General features: G+C 40.8%; 1 protein-coding gene across 1 annotated transcript in view; it reads left to right on the top strand.

Moving 5' to 3' along the window:
- The window catches only part of Gabrg3 (gamma-aminobutyric acid type A receptor subunit gamma3), a 574,107-nt gene that overhangs the window by 181,498 nt on the left and 376,292 nt on the right, over nucleotides 1–16,317 (top strand). The window lies entirely within an intron of this gene.

The raw sequence follows: 16,317 nt of genomic DNA, 5'->3' as shown, positions 1-16,317 counted from the left end.
CATTGAATTACCACACTATACCCTATAAATATGTACAGTTTTGTGTCAAAAAAGCATTTAGAACCATGGCTTGCACATAATTATCATTCTATAAATTTTATTTTAGGTTCTAGAAGTTCAGTATGGAGATAGTTGATAGTTAAGAGAAATACTTATTTTTTTATGTTTCTTTTAATCTCACTTGTATCCGAACCTGCTAATATTAATAAAGCCTTTCTCACTTGACTAAACTTCTGTGGCTTGGTGATTTTGTGTCTTTCCCTAATCAAATAAGAATTCATTTGTTAAAATGGGGTACAAGAATCTTCCAGACATGTCATTCTGATATTTACTTATTTATTTATTATTTTTAAAAATTTTTTGGTGCTGGAGATTTGAATCTAGGGCCTCACACATACTAAGTACATATTCTACAACTGAGCTCATCTCCAGCCCCTAAACATGACATTATTCTAAAAACTTGTTATTTATAATTTTGAAAGCGTATGTCCAGATTGTGTCTCATATTAAAGAAATAAGAAAGCAAGGAAAAGGAAAGGAAAAACCTCAGATGCACCCCCATGGTGGACAATGAATGTCTGGCCTATTGCATCTGTCTGGAGGTAGTACTTTTTTTCTGGTCTACAGTACATCAACGGAAACTGGCCATTCACTCACATAACACATACTGTTTGAATACAGTACCTGCTGTGTGTAAGCATTGCTCTAAATGTTGAGTAAAATGCAGTGAGCCAAAATCCTGCCACTCAAAAGTGATGGCTTCTAGTGGTTTTAAAATCAGAAGGCCATAGCAGAGATATTTTCTAGACATTTTTGTTTCCTGCCAAACTTTTCCAGACACTTTGCAGTCTTTCCCATCCAGTTTTACACATAACAAACTCTAGTGAATTTCCCAAACTATCAAAACATCAACATAGCATAGCATTTCCACTATAATATCCAATCAAATGTAATGAAAAATAAAGTAGCTCTTATTGAGTAGTAAGTAGAAAGCAACATAGTTAATGTAGACAGAGATATTAGAATGATTTGAGGGAGCCAGGAAAATGCAGATTCCAGGGCTCTGTCATACATTAGCTCTGGAGATATTTTTGCTGATTGACTCTTCTTAGTTTCTTTAGCTGATTTTTAGGTTAGATGCTTTGTGCTGGAATGCAAACTGATGCCTAGAAAAGGGAGAGGAACTAGGATCTAATTTACTTCCCCATATTAATCTTAACAGGTTGCTATTTCAATGTTTATGTCTTAAAATTATAGAATGTCAAATGTTATGGATCTGAGAAGTTATTTCCAAATATTCAAGAATTTGATGGTGTAATCCATGAATTATACAAGTTTGCCTTAATATTTAAGAATATGTACCAAGGAATGAGACAGATCTTGTTTTGAATCTGGATGTGCCACATGAAAGCTGATAGTCTCAGGCCTGAAGATCCCTGGGCTCCTGCTCTGATCTCTACAGTGGAGGTAACAATTCCCCCTTCTCAGTGTGGGCCTGAGAGTTGAATGAAATATCACAAAAGGGGCACTTAGCTGAAAGGCTGTGCTTAGAAAAGCAGCCCCACATGGCTGCCAGCAAAAGGGATTTGTGGTAATGTCAAGTGGTCTCTTGGATATGCTGTGTGCTAGCTAAATTAGCAACTGCTGGGAATCAAAAGGGGGCCTGCTGGGGCCCAGGCAGTGTGAGGGCCCAAGAGCCTAATGAACAGGATGCCCACTTGGCTGAAATGAGCTGCTGCTGGCTCAGCCAGCTGACAGGCAGCTAATGTTTACCAGAAACCTACAGAATCATCCTTTATAGCTGAGGATGTACTCTTAGGGTAAGGTCAAGCTGCAGTAGAGTGAAACAAGATCAAGAAAAGAAAATGTGTGGTTTATGTTTTTTATTTAGTTTTTAATGAAGAATGGTCAATTCATCCTTTAAAGAAGAGCCATAGGTGGTGATTTTCTTTAGACTCTCCATTTCTACCTTGTGAAATAATCTACAGATGACAATTTTTAAAATATTTTTTCCCTACTGATAATCAGATAAATGATGAGCTACAGTTTTTAATGGATGAAAAACATGCTTCATTTTTTCCCAGTATACATCTGGTCATGTTGTTATGTGTCTGAATGATAAGAAAGAAAAAGTTATCTTGCTCTCTTGGTGCCATAGAATGATTGAGAAGGAGAAAAGGAAATGAAGCCGCAGCTTTAGCTTTTCAGCTGTCCTTTAGCTCGTGTCCCTGGGGAGAGGATGTCAGGGAGTGATGGGGGTGTGTGCCTGAGGACACTAGAGCCAGGCAGCAGGCACAGACTCCACCATCTCATCACTGTGCTGCACATTTCATTAGCAAAGTATTATTTGGAAGTAGGTGAAGGGGGGATTGGAAATGGCTCTGGACCTTAAAAACTGTTGAAGGCTGTCGGGTTTTTTTGACCACAGAAGCACGTATTATTTTATTCTTTGGTTTACTTGCAAAACAAACATCTGAGTTTCAAAAGTAATGCATGAACATAGTCCCAGCTGAAAAACAAGTATACAAGGTAGAGAAGCTTCCTACTCAAAACAAGAATTCTCCTCCCAGACACCTGCTCCATCCCACTGCTGTCCCGTGTGAGCTCAGTTAAGAATGTGCAGTGTCATTCGATGATGTCAGCGTGTATTTAATGTATATATTTTATGTGCGTATTTGCACATTTTACTCTACAGCCTTCTCTGAGAGACTTTCCTTTGTGTGATTATTGTTTACTTCACATTTATCACTTACTCTACTTCAGGCTCTTTGCCGTTGAAGGGGAGGAATAATAGTTTTTCTATCCACACTTGAAGCTCTCTACTGTTAGTTGTGGACACTAACAGAAGATGGATTAACAGGAGAAAAACAAACAAATGCTCACTTATATGCATCTTCCATATATACCTGAGAGATAACACAAGGAGTGTTTTCTCCAAGAAATGACTTTAAACTCCACTATATATTTATCTCCTCAAAGAACAATAAAAATTTAGAGAATTGCCAAGATAAACCAAAAGTATCTTGAGTCTCTAAGGAAGGCAAATTGTGGAAAGGCGAATCCTTGGTAGAGGAAGTCTACTCAGCAATGCTAGTTGTATAGAGCGCTCCAGTGCTACGTCCAGACTGATGGGGCTATGAAGTTTTCTTAGTGGTTAGTCTTCATTTAGCCGACAGAGGGGAGAAGAAGGTACATTTGCAAATGCTGCTCTTGCCTTTAGAGGACAAACAAGGTGAGGGCAGAGAGCTTTACTTGTATCTGATTCTTCTCAGTTGCCTTCAGATTTAAATAATCTTTACTCCAAAGTTCTGGGATATCATATTCTCACCTCCTACCTTTGTTGCCAAAAATGACCATTGCCAGTGGCGTCATGTAGCTTAGACTAATGGAGGAGACAGAATTTTAATTTTAAGGAAAGCACAAAGCATAAACAATGGAAGAAATTCTATACAATTAGTCTTAATTAATCTTGAGATGTTTGGTAACATTCCCTAGTGAAATTTAGTTAAGCATTTATTTTGAGGCAGATTTTTAAAATTACAGATCCAATTTATATATTGATTATAGGACTATTCAGGTTGTCTACTTAATAGAGGTTAAATTTTGGCAGCTTATGGATTTTGAGGAACTGGTCCATATCCTTTTCTTTGGCTACGTTGGTCAGCTTTCTGTCACTGTGACAAACCAACTGAGGTAAAGGATGGAAAAGAAGAAGCGATTTATTTCAGTTCATGCTTTCAGAACCATGATTGATTGGTTCTGATGCTTTGGGGCATAGCATCATGGCAAGGAGTGGATGGAGAGCGAAGCTGCTGACATCATGGTGGGCAGTAAGCAAAAACAAAGACAGGAGAGGGGAACGAGGGTCCTACAATTCCTTCAAGGACATCCCGTACAGGCTGGACTTCCATCCAATAAACACCTCCTAAAGGTGCCACTGCCCTCTAATAGGACTGGGCTGGTGGCCAAGCCTTTAGCACATGACATTTGAGCAGCACCTAAAACCCAAACAAAAACATTTGCAAATTTATGAGTGCAATATGTTTCATAGTCTCTACTATTATCCTCTTATCAGGTGCAAAATCTATAGGGATAGCTTCCATTTTATTCCTAATATTAGTTATGTACTCCTTCTCTTTTTCTTCATCATTATTACAGATAAATTATTTGTATTTCTATTGACACAAAGAACCAATTTTAAATGTATTATTCTTCGATCTTTGTTTCATTAACTTCTGCTTTATATCTGTTCTCTTCCTTTTGCTTGTTTTTTTTTTTGTTTTTTTTTTTTTCCCATTAAGTTTATTGGTACATTTTAGGTATACAATACAGTTACATTCATCATTGGGAATTTGTACCTTTACATGATGTATCTTGGTTCTTATTTTTTTTCCCCTTCACCTGCCCTCCCTTCACCCCCTCCACCCTTCCCTATTTGCAAAGACTTTGTTTCCATTTTTTTCCTTTTCTCATATGTTTTCTTTTCCCTTTTTTCCTTTCCCCTACCCCTCCCACTTCCCCTGCTCCTATAGACCTTTTCTTCCTGTTACACAATATCAATTACACATTTTTTAAATTACAATATCAAGATCTAGGAGACATTACCACAGATTTTACAGTATTTAAAATGATATAGGAAGCATATTACAAAATCTGTTTTGAAATAAATTTGACAACTTCTAAGAAGTACCTTGGAAGACAAATTAATGAAACTAACTCTGGAGGAAATATAAAATTTGAATAGCACCTATTAAAGAAAGTATATTCCTAGCTTGAAAATCTACCTATATGACAACAGCAGGCTCATATACATTTTAACTGATAAATTATATCAAACAATTAAAGCAGAAAAAAGAAGGAACACTTCTCCCCTCATTTTAGGAACTCCTCAACATTGTGCTAATCCTAAAACTGGATAAAGATAATAGAAGAAAAAATTATGAACATAGATAGAAATTTGTTTAACAAAACAAACTATTGGAAGTCGGATCTGGCAGGATGTAGAAAGTGGTTTTGTTATAGGGATGGCAGTGTTGGTTCAGGATTGGAAGATCCACCCCCAAAAGTCATCATTTTAACAGAGGAAAGCAAAAAGCCATATGATCCTGTCAGTAGTTGGAGAAAAAGGATTGGACTAAATTCTACAGCTGTTCATGGTAAAAGCTATCAGGAGACTAGAAGTAGAACAGAACCTTCTCAACAGATTAAAGACATGTACTCCATACTTCCAGCAAGAACACCTTATATGAATGGAGAAGATACAATGCTTTATCCTTAAGGTGGGGAACAAGGGCAGATATGCTTACTCTATATCTGTCCATTAAACTTTGAAACCTAGGCTCCACCAAAATAGTCTGGCAATAAAATGACACAATTAGGATAGGATTGGCAAAGTAGAAGCAAAATCTTTCTATGTAGATGAAATGATCATCTACAGAGAAAATACTAAGAAATCTCTAGGAGTCCCTAGAACTTGTATTTGAATTTAGCAGGATTAGAAAACACAAGATATGTATAAAAATTCAGGTTTGTATATACCTGCTATAAATGAAGAATTGGATATTGAAATTTAAAAGTTATGTAGGAGTACAAAGGACCTAGAAAAGTTAAAAAAAAAAAAAACAACAGTGTTGGAAGACGTTTAGTACCTAATTTTAAGCCTTCTTCTAAAGCTACAGTAATCAAGGCAGTGTTAATGTAAGGAAAGACATATAGATCATTTGAATAAAATAGAGCATCTAGAAATAGAACCACACATATATGGTCCACTGAGTTTTGAAGGATTATTTAACATTAGCATTTTATAGAATGTAAACTCAATTCAAGAGCCGAGGAAGAGATAGTGTTTTCAGCAAATGGCACTAGAACACCTGGTATCCGTATATAAAAAATTAACCTCAACCCTTTATTTCCATACATGAAAATAACTTGAAGGGATCTATGAACCTAAATAGGAAAGCCTAAAAGTATAAAACTTTACGAAGAAATTATAAGGGAAAATGTTTATGAATTTAGGGTAGGCAAGAACTACCTAGGATACAAAAGACATGATGTATAAAAGAAAAAAATTGATAAATGAGATTCCATCAAAATTTAGAACTTTAAATGACATCATTAAAATGAAAAGTAGTCTTAAACAGACCATATTTACAATGCATATAACCTGTGACCAGAATATATAAACAACTCTTACAGCTCATTAATAGACAACCCAATTAAAAAGTAGACATAAGAAGATGATAAATAGCCAGTATAGCACAAGGAAAGGTATGCAACTCTAGAATCAGAAAAATACTAATCAGTACAATAACAAGATTGAATTATACACTCATTAGGGAGAGGAAGTTAAAAGTTTTAAAAGCCTTGCCATGACATTTTCTTTTTGTTGGATTCTCCCCCTTTGTGTTTAATTTGTCATGCCCAGTGGATTCATTCTGCCGGGTTTCCTGGGGTTGTGACCCTCATTGTCTTTTCCTAGGGTATTATCTAAAATTTTTTGGAGTGCCGATTTGATATTCATGAAGTTCCTGAGGTGTTCTTTGTCATGAAAGTATCTTATTTCTCCATCAATTTTGAAAGATAGTTTTGCAGGGTACATCAGTCTGGGTTGGAGGCTGTTTTCCTTTAGGGCTTGAAATACATCACTCCAAGCTCTTCTTGCCTTGAGGGTTTGCATTGAGAAATCTGCTGTGATTCTGATGGGCTTTCCTTTGCATGTGATCAGTTTCTTTTCTCTCACTGCTTGTAGAATTTTGTTCTTCTGTTGGATTTCTGGAATCCTAACTATTATATGCCTACATGTAGATGTTTTTGATCAAGGCTAGCTGGAGTCCTATATGCCTCCCTTATCTGTATGTCAAGTTCTTTTCTCCTCCTTGGGAAGTTTTCTGCCATCACTTCTGTGAACAGTTTTTTTATGTCATCTGCACTGTCTCCTCTTTCTTCATTGACTCCTGTCAGTCTTATGTTATTCTTCTTTGCATCGTCTAGCAGCTGCTGGATTGATTTCTCATGATCCTTTACAATTTTAAAGGAATTTTTCTTTTCCTGGTCAGTAATTGCAATCTTATCTTCTTTATGTGAAATTCTGTCCTCACATTGGTTCATTCTGCTGCGCAGGCTTTCAATGGAGTTTTTAATCTCCTGGAAATCTGTTTGTATCTGTTTTATGGATTTCATTTGTTTCCTATGTTGGGATTCCATCATGTTCCTCAGATCCTCTATTTTTTTTATCTGTGCCCTCTCTAGATTTATTAATCATGTCTTGCACCATGAGCACAATCTTTGCTGTTATCTGAGTAATTATTTCTGATTTCATTTTTCCCAGATCCTCTTTTGTTGCCAGTTCAGAGAGTCCAGGTGGTTGAATATCAGATTGTTCCATCTCGTTTCCCTTTGAGGTTGCTGTAGGTGATCCAGAAGTCTGTTTTTGAGGCTTGTTTATGTGTCTTCTCATTTCCACGTCGGGGGGGGGGGTTTGCTTCTGGTGCCTGCATGGCTCACCTTCCTTGCCCTAGGAGCTTGGGATGGTGGCGGGGGAGCTTCCTTCCGGGTGCTGGGACCAGCTCACCTTCTCTGCCTCCTTTTGCTTGTTTTGAGTATATGTTGTTCTCCTTTTGCAGGTTTCTTTTTTTTCCATTAAGTTTATTGATACATTTTAGGTATACTATACAGTTACGTTCATCACTGGGATCTTGTACCTTTACATGATGTATCTTGGTTCTTATATTATCCCCCTTCCCCTGCCCACCCTTCACCCCCTCCACCCTCCATTATTTACTTTGTTTCCATTTTTTCCTTTTCTCATTTTATTCCTTTCCCTTCTTTCCTTTCCTCCACCCCTCCCAATTCCCCCACCCCTTTAGACCTCCTCTTCCTAGTTCACATTATCAATCATACATTTTGATCCTTACTTACACTTTTAGTTTTTCACACTAGAGAAACTATTCAGTATTTACACGTGTGTCCTATTTATTTTCCTTCTGAGTATGGCCTCAATATGCATCCATTTAGCTATAAATGACTCTAGTTTCTCCTTTTTTATGGCTGAGTAGTACTCCATTTTATAAAAAAAAATGCCACATCTTCTTTATCCAGTCTCCAGTTGATGGGCAATTGGGCTGCTTCCAAGCTTTAGCTATTACAAACTGTGCCGCTATGAACATGGGTGCACATATATCACTGTGGTATGATTCTTTTAATTCTTTTGGGAAGATAGCCAGCAGAGGAATAGCTGGGTCAAATGGGACCTCTAAGCCTAGCTTTTTGAGGTATCTCCATATTGATTTCCACAGTGGTTACACCAGTCTAAATTCCCACCAACAATGGAGAAGGGTTCCTTTCTCTCCACACCCCCGCCAGCATTTGTTATTGGTTGATTTCTTGATAGTAGCCATTCTTTCTGGAGTGAGGTGGAATCTCAGTGTTCTTTTCATCTGCATCTCTCGAATGACCAGTGATGTTGAACATTTTTTCATGTTTTATTTGCTCCTTTTACTTTTTTTGTCTGAGAAATGTCTGTTCATTTCAGATGCCCATTTTTGAATTGGATCTCTATATTTGACGGGTCTGATTTTTTAAAGTTCTTTATGTATTCTAGATAGTAGTCCTTTCTGTGAGGAACAGCTAATAAAAAAAATTTTCCCACATTGTAGGTTGTCTCTTAGCTCTGTTGGTGGTTTCTCTTGCAGTGCAGAGGCTTTTTAATGAGATGAGATCCCAGTTGTTGATTCTTTGTGCTAGTTCCCATGCTACTGAGGTGTTGTTCATAAAGTCTTTTCCTATGCCAATTTCTACCTAACTTATCTTCCAGCAAGTTTACTGTTTCTGTTTTAATATTTAGTTCTTTAATTCACTTCAATTTTAGTTTAGTGCATGGTAATAGGTATGGGTCTAGTTTTAATCCTTGGTAAGTTGAAATCCAGTTTTTCCCACACCATTTATTAAACAGGCTATCTTTCCTCCAGTGAGGGTGGTTGGCTCCTTTGTCAAAGACAAGGTGGCTGAGTGTGTCTGGAGTTGTTTCTGCATCTTCTAATCTATTCCAACTTTTGCAGGTTTCTTGATCAGGTAATTTAGCTTGTTCATTTGAGACCTGTGCTCATTTTCACTGTAAGCACTTAGTACTATGAATTTTCATCTCAGCACTGCTATAGCTGAATCTCATATACTTTGACATGTTGCATTTTTGTTTTCATTAATTTCTCTCTATATTTTTAATTCCTCAGAAGGGCTAGGGGTATCACTCAGTAGTAGAGTGCTGGCCTCACATCTGCAGGCCTTGCTTCAAAACCTCAGCGCTGTTGTCTCTCCCCTAAGCACCACCTGCTCTGTGTGTCTACTCTGCTCAATCTGTGCACTAGGTGCCCCCAAGAGCTCCAGTCTGGAGGGGCCCATTACTGGAAGGGTAGTGCTGACTGGAGCATCTCCGTGCTTAAAATGCACAATGTCTACTGTATTGTGTGTGGGTTCCTTCCTGGGCAGTAAAGGGCTCTTGTTTCTGACATGTGCTTCAAATTGTCTCTCCCCCTTTCTCTTTTTAAAGCACAAATCAGTGTATTTGCAGGAAGGCCTTATTGTTTTACTTAATAGCAATTCCTACCTGGCTCTGCTCTGCCAAGCTCTATGTTGTGTCCTAACACACGTCATCTCATTCGAGCCTTATGATCTATCAGTGAGGCAGCAGGCACGCAAAGAGGTTCAGTCCTCGGGCTCTGCTGCTGTTAGCCCTGGGTGCAAATCCCAGCTCACCTCTGCTGGCCAGGGCTTTGGAGCTTCTGGATCTCAGTTCTTCATCCTGAGAGTTCCTCATGGCCTTAAAGGAGGACATGCCTGAGTGTGCTTATTGTCAGGCGTTAAATAAATGTGTGGTTGCTGCTGCTGCTGCTGCTGGATTTTTAATGTTATTATAGTTTTATAAAGTGAGGCTTGGGAAGTTGAAATTCATAACCTGAGAGCTTGCGGCTATTAGTAGTAAAAATGTGACTCAGGCTCCGGAACATTGAAAGTTCAGGGTGGGAGAGGAGATAGGGTGATCCTCCGGGTTCTCCCAGGCATACACTTATGTGAAAACTCTAGAAAGACAGAGATGCACTTCCCACTTAAGCTTCAAAGTGTAAGCTGCCTACTTCTGCCTGAACAGCTTTCAGGAGAAAGTTGTTCTTTGATCCACTGTGTGAGCAAGCAGAGTCTTTCACCAAAAGACTTCTCAAGGAGAGTACCAGTGATACTCTTGGGAGTGAATAAGCAGCCACTCTATTTTCTTTGCCTGCTGTTGTCCTTGAAGTGGCTCTACATGATCTGCAATGCCATGCCAGCTAGGGAGGGAGTGAACCTCAAGGCTTCTGCCACTGGGAAACCGAGCTGCCAAGTTCACACTCAGGCCTTTGGTTGTTTCAAGCATGCAGGAGTAAACAGCAAATGTGCGTTTTTGTAAACTTTCACAAAAGAGGTACAAGGATAAGCACAGCTGGAGGCTGTTGGAATAGGTTATGCAACTAGAGAGCACAGCTGCTGTTCCCCAAATGTCAGGGAGCATTGAGAAGCCCCTGACAGTGCTCCCCATGGGATGCCACTGGAGTGCAGGGAGTATCTGTCCAAATGGGGGCCGGGGGCAGAGACAGGATGCATAGGAGGAATAAAATGGAGGAAGAGAGAAAGCAGAAAGGAGGAGAGAAGACAAAGCGAACAGAGGGAATGACTGAGAGGAGAATGCAGAAGAGATACAGAGAGAGGAGGAGGAGAACAAGAAGAGCTGAAGAAAGGGAGAGAGGACAGAGGGAACAAAGGAAGTAAAGGGAGGAAAAGAGAGGAGGGGACATGAACGTAATGATGAGAATTAATGGGCCGCTCCAGAAAGGACTGTAACAGCAAACTGTGAGAGGTGCATTGTCTAAAAGCAAGGGTCTGAGTGGCGTCCCTGCAGCGTGCTCTCAGAGCTGCTCTGGCTGAGGCCCATGGGTCTGAGCACAGAGGACATGGCCCTACAGTCTTTTGTCCCCTCCCCGGGCTTTCTCGTAACTAAAATGGTGTCTGGCAGGATCATATGGCTTTTTCCTTTCCTCTATTAAAAGGATGACTTTTGGGGGTGGATCTTCCAATGCTGAACCCACACTGCCATCCCTATAACAAAACCACTTTCTACATCCTGCCAGATCTGACTTTGAATAGTTTGTTTTGTTAAACAAATTTCTATCTATGTTCATACTTTTCTCTCCTATTATCTTTATCCAGTTTTAGGATTAGCACAATGTTGATTTTCTAAAATGAGGGGAGAAGTGTTCCTTCTTTTTTCTGCTTTAATTGTTTGATATAATTTATCAGTTAAAATGTATATGAGCCTGCTGTTGTCATATAGGTAGGTTTTCAAGCTAGGAATATACTTTCTTTAATAGGTGCTATTCAAATTTTATATTTCCTCCAGAGTTAGTTTCATTAATTTGTCTTCCAAGGTACTTCTTAGAAGTTGTCAAATTTATTTCAAAACAGACTTTTGTAATATGCGTTCTATATCCTTTTAAATTCTGTAAAATCTGTGGTAATGTCTCCTAGATCTTAATATTGTAATTTAAAAAATGTATAACTGATATTGTGTAATAGGAAGAAAAGGCCTAAAAGAACAGGGGAAGTGGGAGGGGTAGAGGAAGGGAAAAAATGGAAAGGAAAAATTATGAGAAGAGGAAAAAAATGGAAACAAGGTCTTTGCAAATAGGGAAGGGTGGAGAGGGTGAAGGGAGGGCAAGGGAAGGGGAAAAATAACGAACCAAGAGACTCATGTAATGGTACAAGATCCCAATGATGAATGTAACTGTGTTGTATAACTAAAATGTACCAATAAAGTTAATTTAAAAAAAATAAAATGGTGTCTGGATGCTAATAGTTCAAGTGCATAGTTGTTGAGTGAGTGAGCTAATGAATGGTGCAGAGAACTTGGATTTAATCTTGACATCACAGAATTCTAAACAAGGAAACTAACGCTTATCGGATTGACATTTTTGAAGGGTAACTCAGAGTGATGTTGGCCTAATACATAATGTGACCAATTTGTAGACAGTTAGTGGAGCATGGTGGCACACACCCATGCTTCCAACACTGGGAGGCAGGAGCACCCCAAGTTCAAACCTGCCTGGGGCAGCTTAGAGACCTAGCAAGACCCTGCATCAAAAAGGAAGGAAAGAAAAAGTGAGGAAAAGAGAAGATAGGAAATTCACCCCAGGGTTGCAGCTCTGTGCTTGAGTGTGTGCTAGCATGTGTCAACCCTAGGCCCATCCCCCCAAAATGCTATTCACCCTAAGTCACAGAGCCATTTAATCCCCACCTCCGTGTTGTGCCATCACCTGGTGGTCTCATCAGTAGTTTCATGAAATTAGAGTCTTCATGAGCCAGTCGCCTCCTGAACACTTCACCTGAGACTTGAGAGGCATTTTACATGTCAAACATAGCACACATTTTGTGTCATTCTTTCAACGCCTTGTGCCCATTTTATTTTATTTTGAATTTCTAACCATTTTAAATTGTTCCTTTAAAATCTCTTTGTAATTTTATCACTCTCAATTTTAATGCAATTGTGTGTGGAAATTTATTTTGAGCCCAGGCTGTGATGAAGTTATGTGTTTGGCTTGAATATTTGAGTAAAGAATCCCTACTGGAGGAGACTTCTGAAGCTACTCAATAACAAAAGGGAGGAGACATAGAACAACCATTCTAAAGTAGAACAAGACATGGCTGGTTGCCCTTAGTTGATTTCAGTATAGTAATCATTTTACTGTATATATGAATCATATATAGAGTGTGTTACATATTTTTTATTTTGGTGCTGAAGATTGAACCCAAGTTTTCAGCATGCTCAACTCACACTTACCCTCTGAACTAAACCCCCAGTTTCTATACTTTAAAGATACACTGTAATGGGCCAGGGATTTAGCTCAGTGGTGCCACTGCCTGTCTCGCAAGCACAAGGTCCTGAGTTCCATCCTCGGTACCAAAAAAAAAAAACCAAAAACACTGTAACGTTTATTTTTCAATAGTTTTCCAAACAGATTTGACCGTGAATACAATTCAAATCCAATCATACCCTGTTTTCTGTTTTGCTTATTTTTGTGGAAAGCACTTGGCTTATTTGATTAAACAGCTTTTGAAACCCTTGGCTGCTGAAGTTGAACCACCATTGTGGAGGCTATGAAGGGCATGTGCAGGCCTTGCTGGCCAGGTGAGAGCCCTGCCCTCTCTCAGAGGAAGGGGACAGTCAGTGGAGAACTTCAGAGAGAGAAAAACTCCCTCTCTGCCCATGCCCTTCTCTAAAGAGAAACAGAAACAAAACCTGAAAGTCCAAATGGCGCTGTGAGATGCTAGATTTGCCGAGTCCTGTCCACACTAGTGACCTTGACACTGTATGTGAATAGATGTTCCTGGTCGATGGATAGGTGTCAGATTTGTGTCTTGCATGTATTCTTTCTTTTTCTTTTTGTCCTAGATAACTCTGCCAGGTTGGTAGCAAATTCTTAGTCCACGTCAGCTCCCTCCAATGTCCTCTTAAAAGCAGTAGCTGGCATTTTCAGACAGCTCCCTGCAGGGAGAGCTCAGGAATCTGCAAGTCTCTTGGCAAGGTGACTTAGGACCCCTCGCTTGCAGCGACCTTGGACTCTGGCTCCTCCTTGCTCAAACTCATTGGTGCTCCCTCTGACCTTGCTGCTGCAAGCTGCACAAGGCCTGGCAGGACCAACCGGTTAGGAATGTAAGATGCACCAGACCCTCCCGGTGGCTTCTGCATTCCAGAAAGTTCCGAGTGGAGAGGAAACCTCCCTGCAGCTACCGAAGAAGGAGAAAAAGGGGCACCTCACTTTACCTTATCCTGCACTTCTGGTCCACTCCTGCCAGCCCTTAAGGAGGAGCAGTCCTCATAAAACCTCACAGGATATTTCAAGTACCAGGACAGAGGGAGAGCAGGCGCTCCCCGTGGCACCCACCCTTGCCATCTGACCTTCCTCGTGCTTCTGTGTGATTGGACTTTCCAGCCAGGTCCTGTGGCTAATCTCAGAAGATTCTTCTAATCTCTTCCTGCACATGGCAAGGACCCATGCAGCCCCCATTATTATTAACTAGCAGAGGCACTGCTGTCTTCTTACCCATTCTCCTGTTATAAGACACGTTTGTACAGGGTGTGGTGGCACACCTCTGTAATCCCAGCACTCAGGAGGCTGAGGCAAGAGGGATTGCCGTGAGTTTGAGGCCAGCCTGGGTTACATAGTGAGTTCAAGTCTGACCTGAACTACATATCGAGACCCTGTCTCAGGAAAGGAGAGAAAAGAAAAGGGGAGGGAAGGGGGGAGGGGAGGGGGAGGAAAAAGAAAAGACAAAAACAAAACACATTTGCAAACTTTACATGGGAGAATGGAAGGAGTCATCAAGGTATGAATCACAGGACAAAGGCTCGGGCTCTCAGTCGGTTGGGTCTGAAGTGTGGGTTGTTCAGTGCCTGGTCTGTGATCCACAGAATGAGCTGTCAGTGGCTCTCTGCAAGGACAGAAGGCCTGCTGTCTTTCTAGTCCTGGGGATGGATTCTGCTGAACCAGTGCTCTCCTTCCAGATCCTCCTTGGGCACTGGTGAATATCACATGTCCTTGCTTAGGATTAGTGGTGCAAATTAAAAATAATTTATGTTTTTTTCTGAGTAGAGCGTACTGGCCCCAGAGGAGATGAGAGTGTGGCCTTGGTTGCATTTACACATAGTTTAATGAACTGAGGGAATTGGCCAGGATAAACCTGCACTACATCAAGGAGATTATGCTCAGATCTCTGCTTTGCTGTTGGTCCAGTAGGATGTTGCAAATTTGCAGCATGTTACAAATCCCATCGATGGAGGCTAGCTGTCCTGACATGGGGAGCAGGCTGAGACGGACTTCCAGGGCACTGCAGACAAAGTGGGTGCAGGCCCCGCCGCACAAGCTGGTTGAAATGAATAGCCACAGGATCTTTGATGAATTCATGGACAAAGATGAAACTTACCTAAATTGTAAGAAGAAAAGGAAGGCTCTGTAGCAAGCAGAAATCCCCCAAGACAGTGAACAGCAGCCAAGAGGCTGTGTGCCCAGCCCTGCCTCACCTGAGCCCAGGGGCTGCTCTGTGGTCCCTCGGAGCCGGAGGAGGAGGTGTTTGACACTTCCGTCTGGAGGGCAGAGTCACTGCCTAGTGGGTCAGAGGGGGATGCTCTTTATGTCCAAGGCTCCTCCATACCTGTTTAGATGTTTACCCCATCCATGTGTTTTCAAAGCAAATCCACCTTACATTGCCAGAATAACCTTCTGAGACTTGATTTTGGGGCACTAGTTCTCCTAGGAACTGAAGGCTGACCTCATACTATCATTGATACCTTTTATTTTTCCACCAGTGTGAACTTCTAGTCTTTAAACTTGCTATGCTCTTTGACCCATTCATTTCAATAAAGGGATTTCTAAGTATCTGCTTTAGCTTTTAGTGATATTCTCAGTAACCACGGTGAAGCCCTAGAAGCCACATGAGTGGCTGAACCCTGGAGCTCCGTGCTTCTTGTTTCCTTTCATCTACTCATGGTATCCAGTTCTGAGCCACAGGGCCCCTAATGTAGCCTGATAGCCCCGCCTGAGACCCATGATGGGCTTCCTGGGTAGAACCCTGCTTCTGTAAACCAGAGACTCCACTCAGCCCAGCAGGGAGCCTCCTAGGATCCTACTCCAGGTAAGGGTTTTGGAAAGTGTTGCGCATAGTGTCTGCTTAGAACACATAGATCTTGTGTATCTAAAAAAGTTATATTCACATCAGACATCATCGTATCTTTGCACTCTGACCCGACAGTCTCCGTGTCATACCTAGGATCTATGTGAGTTAGCTTTCCATGATTGTCACAAAATACCTGAGATAATGTAAAAGTAAAAAAGGTTTTTTTTGGCTCACAGTTTTGAAGATTTCAGTCCATGGTCCATTGGCCACATTGCTTTTGGGCCTGTGTTGAGTTTTGGCCTGCACATCATGGCAGAGAGCACTTGCTAGAACGAAGCTCTTACCTCATGCAGGCCTTGAAATGCTAGATTAAAAGCAGAAGGGACCTGGTTGTCACTGCCCCTCCCAGGACATAGCCCCAGTGACCTAACTTCATCCCATTAGGCCCCACCTCCCAGAGCCTCCACAGCCTCCCAATAGGGTCACCCAGGGGTCAGTCTCCGACACACAGGCCTCTTGAGTGAGATGCCGACTGTGTGAAAGACCAAAGGGAAAGCAGCGCTTTTCGTGCAGCATACATATTCATAATTCTGGAAGAGGACCCAGGCTACTCTCCCCTTCCAT

Source organism: Heterocephalus glaber, unplaced genomic scaffold (genome assembly GCF_053883595.1).
Source record: "Heterocephalus glaber isolate CG9 unplaced genomic scaffold, H.glaber_assembly_v1.0 deba00001531, whole genome shotgun sequence".
NCBI lineage: Eukaryota > Metazoa > Chordata > Mammalia > Rodentia > Bathyergidae > Heterocephalus > Heterocephalus glaber.
This window is presented reverse-complemented; position numbering and strand designations above follow the sequence as displayed.